A 15,303-nucleotide genomic window follows, 5' to 3' on the forward strand; every position below is an offset into this window, starting at 1 on the left:
CCGGACCGGTGGCCGGGACCCGGGGCCAGCAGCAGGCTGAGTGGGGCCAGCAGATGGAACCCCCGCTGGCAGGGGGCCAGCGGCCGGTACCCCAAGCCAGCAGTAGACCCCCCCGGGACCGGTGGCCAGGACCTGGGCAGTGTGAGTGCCACTGAAAATCAGCTTGTGTGCCGCCTTTGGCACGCGTGCTATAGGTTGCCTACCCCTGCTCTAAAACATAAGTCCCCAACATTTAGTCCATTTCTCACCCCAGCACAAACGGTCATTAAACTCAAGATTTCTTGTCCCGCAATGTCCCACATTCCACACCTCAGCACCTTCAACCATGCCAGTCCTCTTCTGGCCTTGGACAGCCACCCCATCCCTTCCAACTGGAGTGCAACCCCGCTCTGCCCATCAGAGCCTCCACAGCCTCTCTGCTGGGAGGTCATCTTTGCATCCATCGCTCCCCCAGCCCTATCACGGTTCCTCTGGGCTGCTCTCCTGCCTTCAGCCTTCTCCCAGGTCCCACACATACCTTCTATAGCAGCTCTTCCTTCTACTGAGCCATTCCCGCTGCCTCTAACTCACCAGGACTCTCTTCCCCTCATGTTCTCCCCAGTGCTTTATAGCCTCCAGGTGCTGCTCTGCCCTCTTAATTGGCCAATAGGAGCTGCGTGGGAGGCACCTGTGGGCACAGGCAGCGCGCAGAGCCCCCTGGCCATGCCTCCGCCTAGGAGCTGAACATGCCGGCCGTTTCCGGGAGCTGCCTGAGGTAAGTGCCACCCAGCCGGAGCCCGCACCCCAAACCCCCTCCAGTACTCCAACCTCCTGCTCCAGCCCTGAGCCCCCTCCCATATCCTAACTCCCTTCCGGAGCCTGCACCCCGCAGCCCCTCCTGCACCCCAACCCCCTGCCCCAGCCCTGAGCCCCACCTTCATCCCAAACCCCTCATCCTTGGCCCCACCCCAGAGCCCATAACCCCAGCAGGAGCCCACACCCCCTCCCATACCCCAACCCCCTACCCCAGCCCGGTGAAAGTGAGTGAGGTTGGGGAAGAGCAAGCGATGGAAGGAGGGCAGATGGCATGAACAGGGGTGGGGCCTCAGAGAAGGAGCGGGGCCTTGGGTGGGGCAGGGGGTGGGGCAAGGGTGTTCGGTTTTGTGCGATTAGAAAGTTGGCAACCCTACCTGTTTCTATCTGGGGGTATGTCTACACAGCAAAGAAAAACCTGCAGCTGGCCCGTGCCAGCCAACTTGGGCTCGTGGGGCTCAGGGGGTGCAGGTCTGTTTCATTGCTGTGTAGACTTCCAGGCTCAGGCTGAAGCCCGGGCTCTAGGACCCTGCAGTGTAGAAGGTCCCAGAGCTTGGGCTCCAGCCTGAACCCGGAAGTCTACACTGCAGTGAAACAGCCCCCTGAGCCCGAGTGGGTTGGGATTTTGAAGCAGCCAGCCATGGTGAACTTCATACCCTAGAACAACCCTCTGAACAAGAAGCAATGGGCTTAAACTGCAGCAAGGGAGGTTTAGGTTGGACATTAGGAAAAAGTTCCTAACTGTCAGGATGGTTAAACACTGGAATAAATTGCCTAGGGAGGTTGTGAAATCTCCATCTCTGGAGATATTTAAGAGTGGGTTAGATAAATGTCTATCAGGGATGGTCTAGACAGTATTTGGTCCTGCCATGCGGGCAGGGGACTGGACTCGATGACCTCTCAAGGTCCCTTCCGGTCCCAGAATCTATGAATCTATGAAGCCTTATCTACACCCACGTCAGACCGCTTTCTCTGTACCAGTATAGTGAACGCAGTGTAATCACCCCCCACCCCCAACTCTACCAGTATACATGTGCTTATAGCAGTACAGCTTATTGCTGTATGGGAAGGGGAATAAGCTACACGAGTATAAGGCGCCATTTGACTAACATAACTGTCCACATCTGGGGTTTTATTGCTAAATAATCACATCCCTAATCGACACAGTTACCCCACTCCCAGGGCTTTGGGTAGGCCAGGCCTACAAGCAGTGGGTATGCAGAATACAATGGCCAGGGCTGGGGTAGGGTGGCCAACCCTCCAGGACTGGCCTGGAGTCTCCAGGAATTAAAGATTAATTTTTAATTAAAGATTATGTCATGTGATGAAATCTCCAGGAATTAGGGTGACCAGGTGTCCGGTTTGCGAGCGGAACACCCAGTCAAAAAGGGACCCTGGCTTCTCCAGTCAGCATCACCGACCGGGCCATTAAAAGTCCAGTCAGCGGTGCTGTGGGGATAAGGCAGGCTAGTCCCTACCTGTCCTGGCTCCGCACTGCGCCCCAGAAACAGCCAACAGGTCTGGTTCTTAGGCGGGGGACCCATGGGGCTCCACACGCTGCCCCCGCCCCGAGCACCAGCTCCATACTCCCATAGGCCGGGAACCTCAGCCAATGGGAGCTGGGGGGCGGTGCCTGTGGGCGAGAGCAGTGCGCAGAGCCACCTGCCACACATCCGACTAGGAGCCGGACCTGCTGGCTACTTCCGGGGCGCAGCGCGGAGTCAGGACAGGCAGGAAGCCTGCCTTACCCTGCAGCACCGCCGACCGGGAGCCGCCCAAGGTAAGCCCAGGCCCCAACTCCGAGCCCCAACCACCTGCCCCAGCCCTGAGCCCCCCCCAAACCAGGAGCCCCCTCCTGCACCCCAAACCCCTCATCCCCAGCCCCACACCAGAGCCTGCACCCCCAGATGGAGCCCTCACCCCCCTGCACTCCAACCCTCTGCCCCAGCCTAGAGCCCCCTCCGACACTCTGAACCCCTCTGCCCCACCCCCCAGCTTGGAGCCCCCTCCTGCACCCCAATCCCCTGCCCCAGCCCAGAGCCCCCTCCCGCATCCTGAACCCCTCATTTCTGGCCCCACCCCAGAGCCCGCACCCCAGTTTGAGCCCTCACCCTCTCCCGCACCCCAACCCCCTTCCCGAGCCCAGTGAAAGTGAGTGAGGGTGGGGGAGAGCGAGCCACCGAGGGAGGGGGAATGTAGTGAGCAGGGGGCAGGGCCTCAGGGAAGGGGCGTGACAGAGGCGTGGCCTCGGGGAAGGGGCGGGGCTAGGGTGTTCAGTTTTGTGCAATTAGAAAGTTGGCAACCTTACCAGGAATACATCCAACCAAAATTGGCAACCCTAGGCTGGGGTCTCCAGTGTGAAAGCCCAATAAACAAATGCTCCCAAAGCAGAACATTTTGTAGCTACTCCTGCCTTTCTCTAGCAACAGTCAAGACCTGGAATTTTACTGCTCCTGTCAACGCCCCTCTTGTAATTTTCCAGTCAAGCTGTTTTGCTGTTTTGCAGCCTTGAAGCATTTCAGGAAGAGGAAAGAAAACAGGGATCAAAAGCCCCTGGAATGTCTCCTTCAGTCAGGTGATGGCTGATCCTAATATCCGAAAAATGTTAATGCCTGTGGTGAGAAAAAAAACCCTGTTCCGATTAAAGCTAATTAGAAAAGGCTTCTCCTGACAAGGCTGGATTGTGTTGGCCAGAGACACTGGAAAACACTTAAATAGCTCACTAGAGCCGAGCAAGTAACTGACTCTTCAGGTCAGTGGGCAAACCGAAATGTTAAAAAAACTATTGGTCAATCTGAAACAATTTTTTCATTTTTTTTCTTGCCAAAACGCAAAACTGAAAACCCCTCATTGCAGGTCCAACCAAACATTCATTTTCAGGTGTTTTACCTGTTTGCTTTTTTAAATTAAACTGACCTACATTTGTAAACAAAATGTTTCAAAATGAAAACTTGAAATTTTCATTTCTAAAATGTCAATGAGATGTTTTGACTTTTTAAAGAACTTTCCCCCCTTTTTAATACTATTTGCTGAATTTGACCCAAACTGGTGAACAGTTTAGATCAACCCAAAACTGCATTTTTCCATGAATAAACTCTTAGCTGAAAAAATGCCACCCAGCTCTGTAACTCACATGTGACACCATCTCATAGAACAGTTCTGCGGTGCACATTAGTCATGATGCTTCCAAGCAAGTGGACTTCAGAGAGACCATTTCATAGATTCCGAGGCCAGAAGGGACCTTTGTGATCATATAGTCTGGCCTCCTGTGTAACCCAGGCCAGAGACCTGCCCCACAATAATTCCTAGAGCAGAGCTTTTAGAAAAACATCCAATCTTGATTTAAAAATTTCCAGTGATAAAGAATCCACCCATGACCCTTGGTAACTTGTTCCATTGATAACAATTGACTGGTAAAAGTTTATGCCTTATTTCCAGTTTGAATTTGTCTAACTTCAACTTCCAACCATTGGATCATGTTATACCTTTCTCTGCTAGATTGAAGAGCCCATTATTAAATATATAATAATCAGTCACCCATAACCTTCTCTTTGTTATGCTAAATAGATTGAGCTCCTTGAGTCTATCACTCTAAGGCAGATTTTCTAACCCTTTAATCATTCTCATGGCTCTTCTCTGAACCCTCTCCAATTTATCAACCTCTTTCTTAAATTGTGGGCACCAGAACTGGACACAGGATTCCATCAGTGATCACACCAGTGCCAAATACAGAGGTCAAATCAACTCTCTGTTCCTACTCAAGTTTCCCCTGTTTATGCATCCCAGGATCGCACTAGCCCTTTTGGCCACAGCGTCACACTGGGAGCTCATGTTCAGCTGATAATCAACCATGACCCCTCAAATATTTTTCAGAGTCGCTGCTTCCCAGGATAGAGTCTCCCATCCTGTAAGTGTGGCTGACATTCATTCTTCCTAGATGTAGACATTTACATTTAGTCATATTAAAATGCTTATAATTTGCTTGCACGCAGCTTACCAAGCAATCCAGGTCACTCTGTACAAGTGACCTGTCCTCTTCATTATTTTACCAGTCCCACAATTTGTGTCATCTGCAGACTTTTTCAGTGATGACTTTGATTTCTTCCAGGTCATTAATAAAGCTGGTAAATGGCAGAGGGCCAAGACCAGGTCCCTGCAGAACCGCACTAGAAACACACCCACTCAATGATGATTGATCATTTATAATTACAGTTTGAGACCTATCCATTTTTTAATCCATTTAATGTGTGCCAGGTTCAATTCATATTGTTCTAGTTTTTTAATCAAAATGTTGTGCGATACCAAATCAAATGTCTTATGGAAGTCTAAATATGTTACACTATCACTTTTATCAACCAAATTTGCAATCTCATCATAAAAAGATATCAAGTTAGTTTAACAGGATCTATTTTCCATAAACCCATGTTGATTTGCATTAATTATATTACCCTCCTTTAATTCTTTATTAAATGAGTCCTTATCAGCCACTCCATTATCTTGCCCAGGATCAATGTCAGACAGACAGGCCTATAGTTACCCAGGTCATCCTGTTTACCCTTTTAAAATATTGGCCCAACATTAGCTTCCTTTGAGTCTCCTGGAACTTCCCCAGTGCTCCAAGACTTATTGAAATTCAGCATCAACAGTCCAGCAAGCCCCTCAGCCAGCTCTTTTTAAAACTCTTGGATGCAAGTTATCTGGACCTGCTAATTTAAAAAATATCTAACTTTATTAGCTGCTGTTTAACATCATCCAAGATACTAGTGGAACGGAAAGAGTGTTGTTATATGATATGACAACATTATTTTTTTTCCTGAATACAGAACCAAAATATTTATTGAACACTTCTGCCTTTTCTATAATTTCAATCTAGTAAAGAAAGAAGATCATTGTCAGCATTCTTTTTGTTCCCAATGTACTTTAAATGTCTTCTTATTGTCCTTAACTCTGCTGGCCATACATTTCTTTTTGTGTTCCTTTTGATCCCTTATCAACTTTCTACAGTTCCTGGCTTTTGATTTATATTCATTACTATCAACTTCCCCTTTCTTCTATTTGTTATATATCAATTTCTTATTTTTGTATCTGCCTTCTCTTGCCCTCTAAAGCAGGTATTATTTTAACCAATAAGGCCTTCTTCCTTGATTGTGGCTTTTGGGGCATTTAATAGGTGTTCTCAAATGATTCACAATTATCATTCATATATATTGCTGATTAAATTCTTCCTCCCAGCTGATTTGGCTCATAATTGTTTTCAGCTTTGTGAAATTCGCCCTATTAAAGTGCCAAGTATATATATTACTGGTAAGGACTTTATTCTGCTTGTACATTATAAATGTGATCAAGTCATGATCATTTGTAGCTAAGCTACCCTTAATTTTTAGTTCTGTGATCAGTTTCTCTTTACCTGTTAGGACAAGGTCTAATAAGGATTTCCCCCATGTTGACTGCAACACTTTTTGAGTTAAGAAATTGTCACCTATAATGGTTAGAGAGTCCAAGGATGTTTTGGTACTGGCAGCATGAGACCTCCAGCATATGTCACTCAGATTGAAGTCTCCCATGATCATACAGCTTTTTTTCCTGCACGTATAGATAACTGCATAAACAGCTGGTCATCCTTTTCCCTAGTGTGATTTGATGGTCCATACCAGACACCAACTAATACCCCATCTTCTGCTTTACCTGTCAGGACATTGAGCCATAAGCATTCAAGATAATTTTCTTCCAAGTTATCAGTGACTCGGAAACAGGTGATGCCATTTTGGATATAGCGTGCCCCTCCTCCTCTCCAGGAGCACTGGGTGGGCAGAGCAGGTCAGGGTGTGGGGATGCCCATTTTTCTGGGGCCCCCCGCCCCCCAATTGGCCGGGACCCCTGGGCACAGGCCTTGTTGGCCCAGTGGCTAATCTACCACTGCCTGTTGATATTAGTTTAACCCCCTCTTGACTACTCTACTCTTGCCAGCCTGTCCCCAAGGAGACTGGATGCCCTTCACCTCAGTAGAACCAAACTGTTCAGTTCCCTCTCTACATGGAAGATGGACCGATGTTCCACAAACCATAACCTTCCACCCTACACCACTACCTAGCCAGTGATTCACTCCTTCTGCCTTCCTTCGCTTGTGCGACAGGAAGGATCTCAGAGAAGATCACTAGGACATTTTATTAGATAAGTTATCAGTGCTGTGTTCACTTTGTGGTTTGCCTCTCTTGCTAGTTGTGTAATTAAGAGAGACACTTCATCACATCTTTACCCTTCTCAAAGTCAGCACCTTTCCTATAATGAGCTCTCCAGAGTCTGTCCTTCCCAGACACTAGTAGTGGTGATACTTCAGGGTGTTGTGACTTGTTCCGCAGTGCTCCCCACTGATGGCCCGTGAGTGTGATGCTGGGGTTTGGTGCAGCCCATACTCCACTGCTAGTGAGCACAGGCGGAGTGAGAGACATCGGACAATGGTTAACACTGCCAGCACCTTACTCAGACCATTACAGCCTGGGAACCACAAATGCCCCCCACAGTTAGATCATAGAGTCATAGACTTTTAAAGCCAGAAGGGACCATTATTAGGTCATAGAGCCTGACCTCCTACATTAACACAGGCCATAGAATTTTACCCAGTTTCCCCTGTATTCAGGGCCGGCTCCAGGCACCAGCATAGCAAGCAGGTGCCTGGGGCGGCCAATGAAAAGGGGGGCGGCACGTCCGGCAGTTCGGCGGCAATTTGGCGGCAGGGCCGTCACTCCCTCTGGGAGCAAAGGACCTCCTGCCGAATTGCCGCCATAGAATGAAGTGGCGCTAGAGCTGCCACCGAATTGCCGCCGATCGCGATCACGGCTTTTTTTTTTTTTTTTTCCCTCCCTGCTTGGGGCGGCAAAAACACTAGAGCCGGCCCTGCCTGTATTGAGCCCAATAACTTGTTTGACTAAAGCATATTCCAGCAGGGCATCCAGTCTTGATCCAAAGGTTTCAAGAGATGGAGAATCCGCTATGTCCCTTGGCTGTTCATCACCCGGAGTGATAAAAATGTGTGCTTTGTCTGGCTTCAGCTTCCAGCAGTTGGTGCTTGTTCTGTCTTTGTGCACTAGGTTAAAGAGGCTGCTATCTTCTCCCCTGAGATACACCACAATCAAATCACCTCTTGATCTTCTTTTTGATAAGCTAAAGAATTGAGTTGCTTATAACCAGTCCAGTGGTGCTAAAAGAGGTCCTATGACAGGTCCTTATAACAGGTCATGTGACCAGTTGCTTTGATTTATATTTATGATTAAAAATTAACACTGGGGATTGGGGGCAAATGAAGAGGCATGCCCTAAGCGTCTACAGAAAAGGCATTCTCCGGATTGTACGTTCCCATGGCTCCTACCCTCCCCCTCGGCTGTGAGTGATGGGAAATCAGAACCAGGAGGGAACGTCGATTTGATCCCATTCAGAAGCAGCGCCTGGTGCCTCTCTTCTCACTCCCCAGTGGGGTCCTTCTTCTAAGTCTAAGCAGCATTATTATCTCTACCTACACAAAGAAATCCTAGGCTGGCAGAGGACAGGGTCTGACATAGGGCCTGATCCAAAGCTGACTCAAATCCAAGGGAATCTTTCTAGTGACTTAACAGTGTTTGGATCAGGCCTGGGAAGAATCCTAGTGTGTATGTATGCAGGAGAATGTCTTTATCTATTCATCAGCTCCAAGTCTGGGAACACGGGAGCTAATTAGCAGAGCTCAGAACATTAAAAACGAAGGCCTTTGGCTTCCCAGAGCATTGAGTGCTTCACAGCCACAGGCAGGATCAGCCAACACATGGGGCCTCTGGCTGTTGGGGTCGAATGAATGAACGAACTGAGATTTCTCCATATGGTGTTTGCACAAGCTGAGACTTGGCCCTGGTAGGGTTTGAACAGATTGTGGCCAACAGACCTTTCTGCTTCATACACTGGAAAGCACGAGCCAGTCCCTACAACACAAACAGCCCAAACTTTTACCCCTGCCCCAAATGAAACCTGAACCTCCTGCAGCGTGAGGTGCAAGCCAGTTGGGCTGGGGGAGTTTCTTTATGTACTTGTCATCACTTTCCAGTCTGAGCCAGGAGCAAACCCCCAAAATGGCCTGTGAATGGTTCTTCTAGCAGTGGGACAGATTCTGATCTCTGGACACTGGTGTAAATCCAGAGTGACTGCAATGAAGTCAATGACACTGATTCTCTCCAGACTTGCACCCTATACACCTCCACTGAGAGTACACGAGGGCTGCAGAATTCATCCCCCTGGAGATATTCCAGATGCACGTGGTATCAGAGACCAGAAATATAGCTCATTACACACAACCCACATAGATCAAAAGAATCTGTGGGAGAGGATGGGCTTGTGATGTTTTCAATTTGATTTCTAGACCAAAGAAGTCTGGATAAATTCCTCTCATCTAGAGGATCCAAACTTTTGGATGCTCAGCTGATGGGAACTGAACTGAACCTCCAGCTGTTTTGAGGTCTGTCCGTCATCACTGCTTGTAATTTAAATCATTTTAAATGGACAGACCCAAAAAGAAATTTTTCCCCATGGCATAATGTCCAGTTAGATGTAATATGGGGAGTTTTACTCCTCCTGGAGCATTTGGTTTTGGCCACTGGTACCAAGCTAGCACCAACAGCCTATTAGAGTATGGAAAATCCTACCTTAGCTATTTTGTGTAGAAAACTAGAAAGTACCAGCAAATGACCCATTATACTACACTTCCTGACATATTTTCTCTTCCATGAATTGATGCAATCTCCAAATCTTTCATGGATCTAGGAACTGTAAAATCTTTGGGTCAGGGATCTTGTCTTTCTTTTGTCTCTGCAAAGGGCCTGACTGACGCACCTGTGAGTGCTGTTACAATAATCAGTAATGCCAACCCAGTGGAAGGGACCAGGGGTTTTGAGTGGTTTGCAGAGCTGACAGTGTAGAAAGACATCTATCAGAGAGAGAAAGTAACGGGAAAGGGGAGAGAGATGCTAAGTGTGGGCATGGCACAATTCCCTGCATCTTCCAGGTGCCTGCCATCATTGTTCTTACATGGATATTCAGTGCATGATGCACCTAAGATGAAATGGGTCAGGAGGGGTGTTTCCAGTTGAGATAGGGAAGTATTAATGCCATTGTACAAAGAACCGGTAAGACCTCCTCTGGAATACTGTGTACAATTCTCATTACACCTGTTCCAGACAGACAAATTCAAACAGGAACAGGTGCAGAGAAGGGCTGCTAGGATGATCGGGGAATGGAGAGCCAATCTTACCAGCGAAAACTGGAAGAGCTGGACTTGGACATAGCTGGAGTGGGGCTCTGGTTGCTTTCTATAAATACAGCAGGGGGTGAACACCAGGGAGGGTGAAGAACTATTGAAGCTAAAGGACAATGTTGGCGCAAGAACAAATAGGGACAAACTGGCCATGGATAAATTTAGGCTGGAAATTAAGAGAAGGTTTCTAACCATTGCAGGTATGAAGTTCTGGAACAGCCACCCAATAGCAGAGTGAGGACAAACAACCTGACTAGCTTTAAGATAGTGCTTGTGAAGTTATGAATGGGATTACATGATGGAGCTCCCTGCGATAGCCAGAGACCAGACTCAATGACCCAAGAGGTCCATCCCAATCCTCTGTCCTGTGAAATTCATACCGGGACGCTCTACAGACCCATCATTGTTGTACAGTACGTATTAACTCACAAAGAATCTAGTATCTCATCACAAGAACTCAAGACTGAAGCCAGGCTGGACCCTCTGATGTCCAAATGCAGCAAACCCTCACAATCACATAGACTGCAGGGAGTCACATGAGACGGTTTTATATTGCCTGGTCTCTCCTCAGCCTGACAAGTGAATTCCCCAGTCACTGTGCACAGGGCATACTGCTGAGTGAACTCAAAACAGTATTTTCTATAGATGAAACGGATCTAATGAAGGTTCTTTGGCTTGTTATTCGTAGCTTACAAGACAGCAGTAATAGACAACAGAGCAAATTCTGCAGCTCTCATTGACTTCACTGGGAGCTGGACCCATGGCTGTGAGAAGAATTTGGCCGACATGAGTACCAGACATCTGTGTTTGTTCAGTAAGGGCTGCGTCTGGCAGAGTGCAGTGGGGAGCATTGCATACATAAAAACAAGCCAGGGAGGATAAGGAAGGTGATCCACTGCATGGATCCCTCTGCAAAAATGTGGTCCATTGATTCACTTCCATATAAAGCGTGTGATTGGCATCAATCAGAAATAACGCCATAGAGTCAATGGAATGACAGTAGTGGGAATGAAGGAAGAATCAGGCTCTAAACTGCCAACCTAGCACTTTGGATTCCTGGTCACAAATTCCTCACATGCTGCAGGAGCAGTTGGTTGCAGGTTGGTGATCACAAGTCTCGAGATGCTCTCGTGCCCCTGGCCAATGTCATTCACACCTTGAAGCAGCATTGTGACGGCTCTTCTGGAACCTTGGTTCCACTGGCACAAACACAAGTGGCAGGAATGGTGAATTCTCATGGCTTTCAGGCAACGCAGGCATTGAATCTAACTGAATTTGTCATGAGGCGTCACGTGGAGAATTATTAAATACTCAAGGGCAAGATTTGCAAGCATCATGCAAAGTTTTAGCACCACCATTTCCATTAAAGCTCAGGGGAACCTGGGCTGCTGGGCCTGTTAAACCATGTTGTGTGCCACACTTCCAGAAGCAGCTCCCTAAGAGGAGCAGGCAGAGATGTTGGTGTCTTTCTGAGCCTTGTCAGCCATTTGTGAAGGCCCCTAGTGGAAATTCTGGTGGATTCCCTCAATATCCTTCAGTTGTTTCTACCAGGCTCTGTTGGTTTGCACTGGAGATCCAGGAACCCCAGGAATCAGCAGCCCCTGGAACCCATAGACTAATAGATATGGTGCTAAAGCCAGAATCCACTTAGATCGTAGGCTCTGCAGGGCAGGGGCTGTGTTTCTGTTCTGTGTTTGTACAGGGCCGAGCGCAGGGGAGCCCTAGTCTGTGTTTGGGGCATCAAGGTGCTATAGAAATAGAACAGACAACAGCCATCATCATAATAGCTGCCGTTGGAACCAGCTGGAAATGCACAACTGTAGTTTCCACTTGTATTTGAGTAAAAACGACATTTGTGGCCTGTGTGAGCTTTAAATAAAACTTTGCAACTTGGGGTGTATTTGCATTTGTCCCTGGTCCCATCACCATCAAGTCCAGGTCAGGGGAACCATTTAAAAACATAACAGCCCCGATTCAGCTCTGGTGTATCCAAATGCAACTCCATTAAAGTCAACAGAGCTTGGTCCCCTTACACTGGAGCTGAACTTGGCCCTAGTGTGGCTACATAAACTCTTGTTTGAAGAGACATTGAAGAGATTGGGACTATTCTTCTTAGTGAGGAGGCAACCAAGAGAGCACATGATAAACGGTTACAAAATAATGAGAGGGACGGAGAAGGCCAATCGGGAACTTACATGTACCCTGTCTGATAGTATGAGAACAAAGGGGCATTCAGTAAAATTGCAAGGGGGCAAATTCAACTGATAAAAGGAAGCAATTTTTCACACAATGCACAATTATCTGTGGAATGCACTGCCACAAGATATTAGCAAGGCCAAAAGCTTAGTGGGATTCAAAAAGGGATTATCCATTGATATGCAATAGTAAATATTAGTTACCAATTAACAAGAGCTTTGGAAGGGATCTAACCCCTCCTGCTTCAGGGCATGGGCTGACCTCTAGCCAGCAGTAGTCAGAAGGAAACTTCCTGTGGCTATAGCTGCCTGTTGCAGGGTCTCTTCTTGTGACACATCTGGTGCTGGCCAGTGCCAGAGACAGGCTACTGGGCTCGATGGACCCCTCGACTGATCCGTTCCCATGAGCAACAACCACCTTACAAAATATGTTTTTAAACCATTTTATAGATTGAGCAGAAAGTCTCAGAAAGTCCCTATGCTCAACTGTAGCCCAACCCTAAGCCTCCCAGCCTGACAATAGACAACGACCCACTCACCGAAGTTGGGGAATATGGAATGGATGCTTGAAGTGATCAGAAGGGGGCAGATCACAGCGGGACTTCAAAGTCCCATCTCTGTTATTTCAGATTCGAGCAAAGCATTTGCATCCACCAAGCTCAGTGTCTTTGGCGAAGCAAGTTCTTGTAGGTTTATTTGTAAACTAGTCTAATAAAAATGAAATAAGGCTCCCTCCACTTTAAGCCCCATCTGGAGTATTTGGGTAGCTGTGCCAAAGCAGACCTGTCATGGGATAGCACCGCTGTTGATGCAGACACTTTTAAAGTGACTCATTTCTAGGCAGGTCCTCTCCAAAGCTCATCTAGATGCTATCTCCAGCAGCTGCCCCTTTTGCCCTGTAGCACGGCCCTGCCAGGATCTGCCCAGGACACTTCTTCATGGGACACGAATCCTTTGCAGGGAGGTTTAAATTCTTTTGGAATGACTGGACCACCACAGACACAGCAATCATTACCTCTGTGAAGGAGAGACCACCATGAAGGAGTGGGAGCAGCTGGAAACGTGACCTTTATTCATGTTTTTTAATGCAAGAAAACTGTTGTGACCCCCCCTCCCCCGTTTCCTTTCTACAAAACAGACATGATGGACAATCAACCTGCTCTAAACCAAGCGCTGCCCCCTCCTTATCTTCCTGCTCCATCCTCTCTTGCCCTCCCCACCCTGCTAATTTCCCTTTCCCTCCCATCCCTCCTTCGGCTCCCTTTGGTTATTTTGTCCAGTTGTCTTACAAGTCCCTCATGAGAGTTTTGGCAGGATGAGTGGAGTATCCCTCCTGCCAACCACAGTAAAACTCAGTGACTTCTGTGGAAACTATTTGGAACGTTTACCTAGTATGGTCCCCACAACCAACAAAGCTGCTATTGGCCAGGGTAAGAGTGTGGTGCAGTGGTAGGGGTGGGTCTGGGAGTCAGCAGGTTTGGGGTCAATTCCCAGCTCTACACTGCATGGTGTTGGCCAAGTCACTGTGTGCCTCAGTTTCCCTGCTGAGGATAATGCTCCTCAGCTGTGTTTGTGACGTGCATGAGGAATAAAGATGAAGAAGCTAAGGGTTAAAGCTGCTTTAAACTTGTTTACTCAGGGCATGTCTATGCTGTGATTACAGTGCATACAGACATACCCAAGCTAGCTAGGGTTCACAGAAGCAGGGTAGTTTAACAGAGAGAAGGTTGAGGGGAGACTTGATCACAGTCTATAAGTACTTACATGGGGAACAAATATTTAATAATGGGCTCTTCAGTCTAGCAGAGAGAGGGATAACACGACCCAATAGCTGGAAGTTGAAGCTGGACAAATTCAGACAGGAAATAACAGGTACATTTTTGACAGAGAGGGTAATTAACCAGTGGAACAATTTACCAAGGGTTGTGGTGGAGTCTCCATCACTGACCATTTTACATCAAGACTGGGTGTTTCTCTAGGACGCTCTGCTCTAGGAATGGGGCAGGTCTCTGGCCTGTGCTGTACAGGAGGGCAGACTAGGTGATCACCGTGGTTCCTTCTGGCCCTGGAATCTAGGAATCTATTAAGCTGCCTCAGTGCGAACTAGCCCTACAAGTAATTGCCCAGGTTCCAGATGGTCTAGTACAGTCCATAGTGGAGAACGTGTGCCACAGCTGCACTGCTCCAGGACCCTGGCTAGCTAGATCAAAGCTAGCATGGGTACGGCTGCTCAGCCTATAGTCACCCCCGGGGGTTACAGTGCTGGTGTACTCAGGAGAGGAGGACTTTGTGTTGATGATGACCTCCTGGTGTTAAAACGCTGGCATGTGAGTACTCCTGAAGGGAGGGGTTGTGTTGTAAAGGACTGTAGATGGGCTTGTAGACCAGCTGCTTTTGAGGTGAGAGTGGGGGTCCTCCTGGCACTGAGCTGCACAAAGACCCAGCCAGCAGGCATGTGGGAGAGCTCATAATGCCGGCCTGGCTCCAGCCCAAGACAGAGGTTGAGGTTGCCTCCTGGGGGATTTGGCTGCCATTCATTTTAATGGGCACTGGGCACCCAAATCCTTCAGGCAGCTCTGCCAGACTTGTCAGTAACTCATTGTGGTTCTTAACCTGGAAAGAGCCGCTCCATCCACTGAGGAGATGAGATGCTAGACATCCAGCAGACCAGCCCCTGTGGCTCACTTAAACTGAGCCATGACCAGGAAAAAGTGTTTGTAGAGCACCCAGTCTGGTGTTTATCACTGTGTTACAGCATCACCAATGTCAAGTGTTCAAACATCATGACTCAGGCACCCAAAATTCATGAGATTGGCTTAAAAATCATGAGGTTTTAAAATATAATAAATGTGGGGTTCTTTTCATTTAACTCCTGGGGTTGGACCCTTTGGGGTTCACACTTTCAAGCTTTCCTGTGCAACCAGAAGGGCTAGAAGCTTCCTTTGTTTTTAAATGGAAGCTGAGATTATCCCCTGACTCCAGGAGCAGGATCTTTAGAAGAAATATCAAATATTGTGAGACTCGTGCTAAAATCTCAAGGGT

Source organism: Emys orbicularis, chromosome 22, assembly GCF_028017835.1.
Source record: "Emys orbicularis isolate rEmyOrb1 chromosome 22, rEmyOrb1.hap1, whole genome shotgun sequence".
NCBI lineage: Eukaryota > Metazoa > Chordata > Testudines > Emydidae > Emys > Emys orbicularis.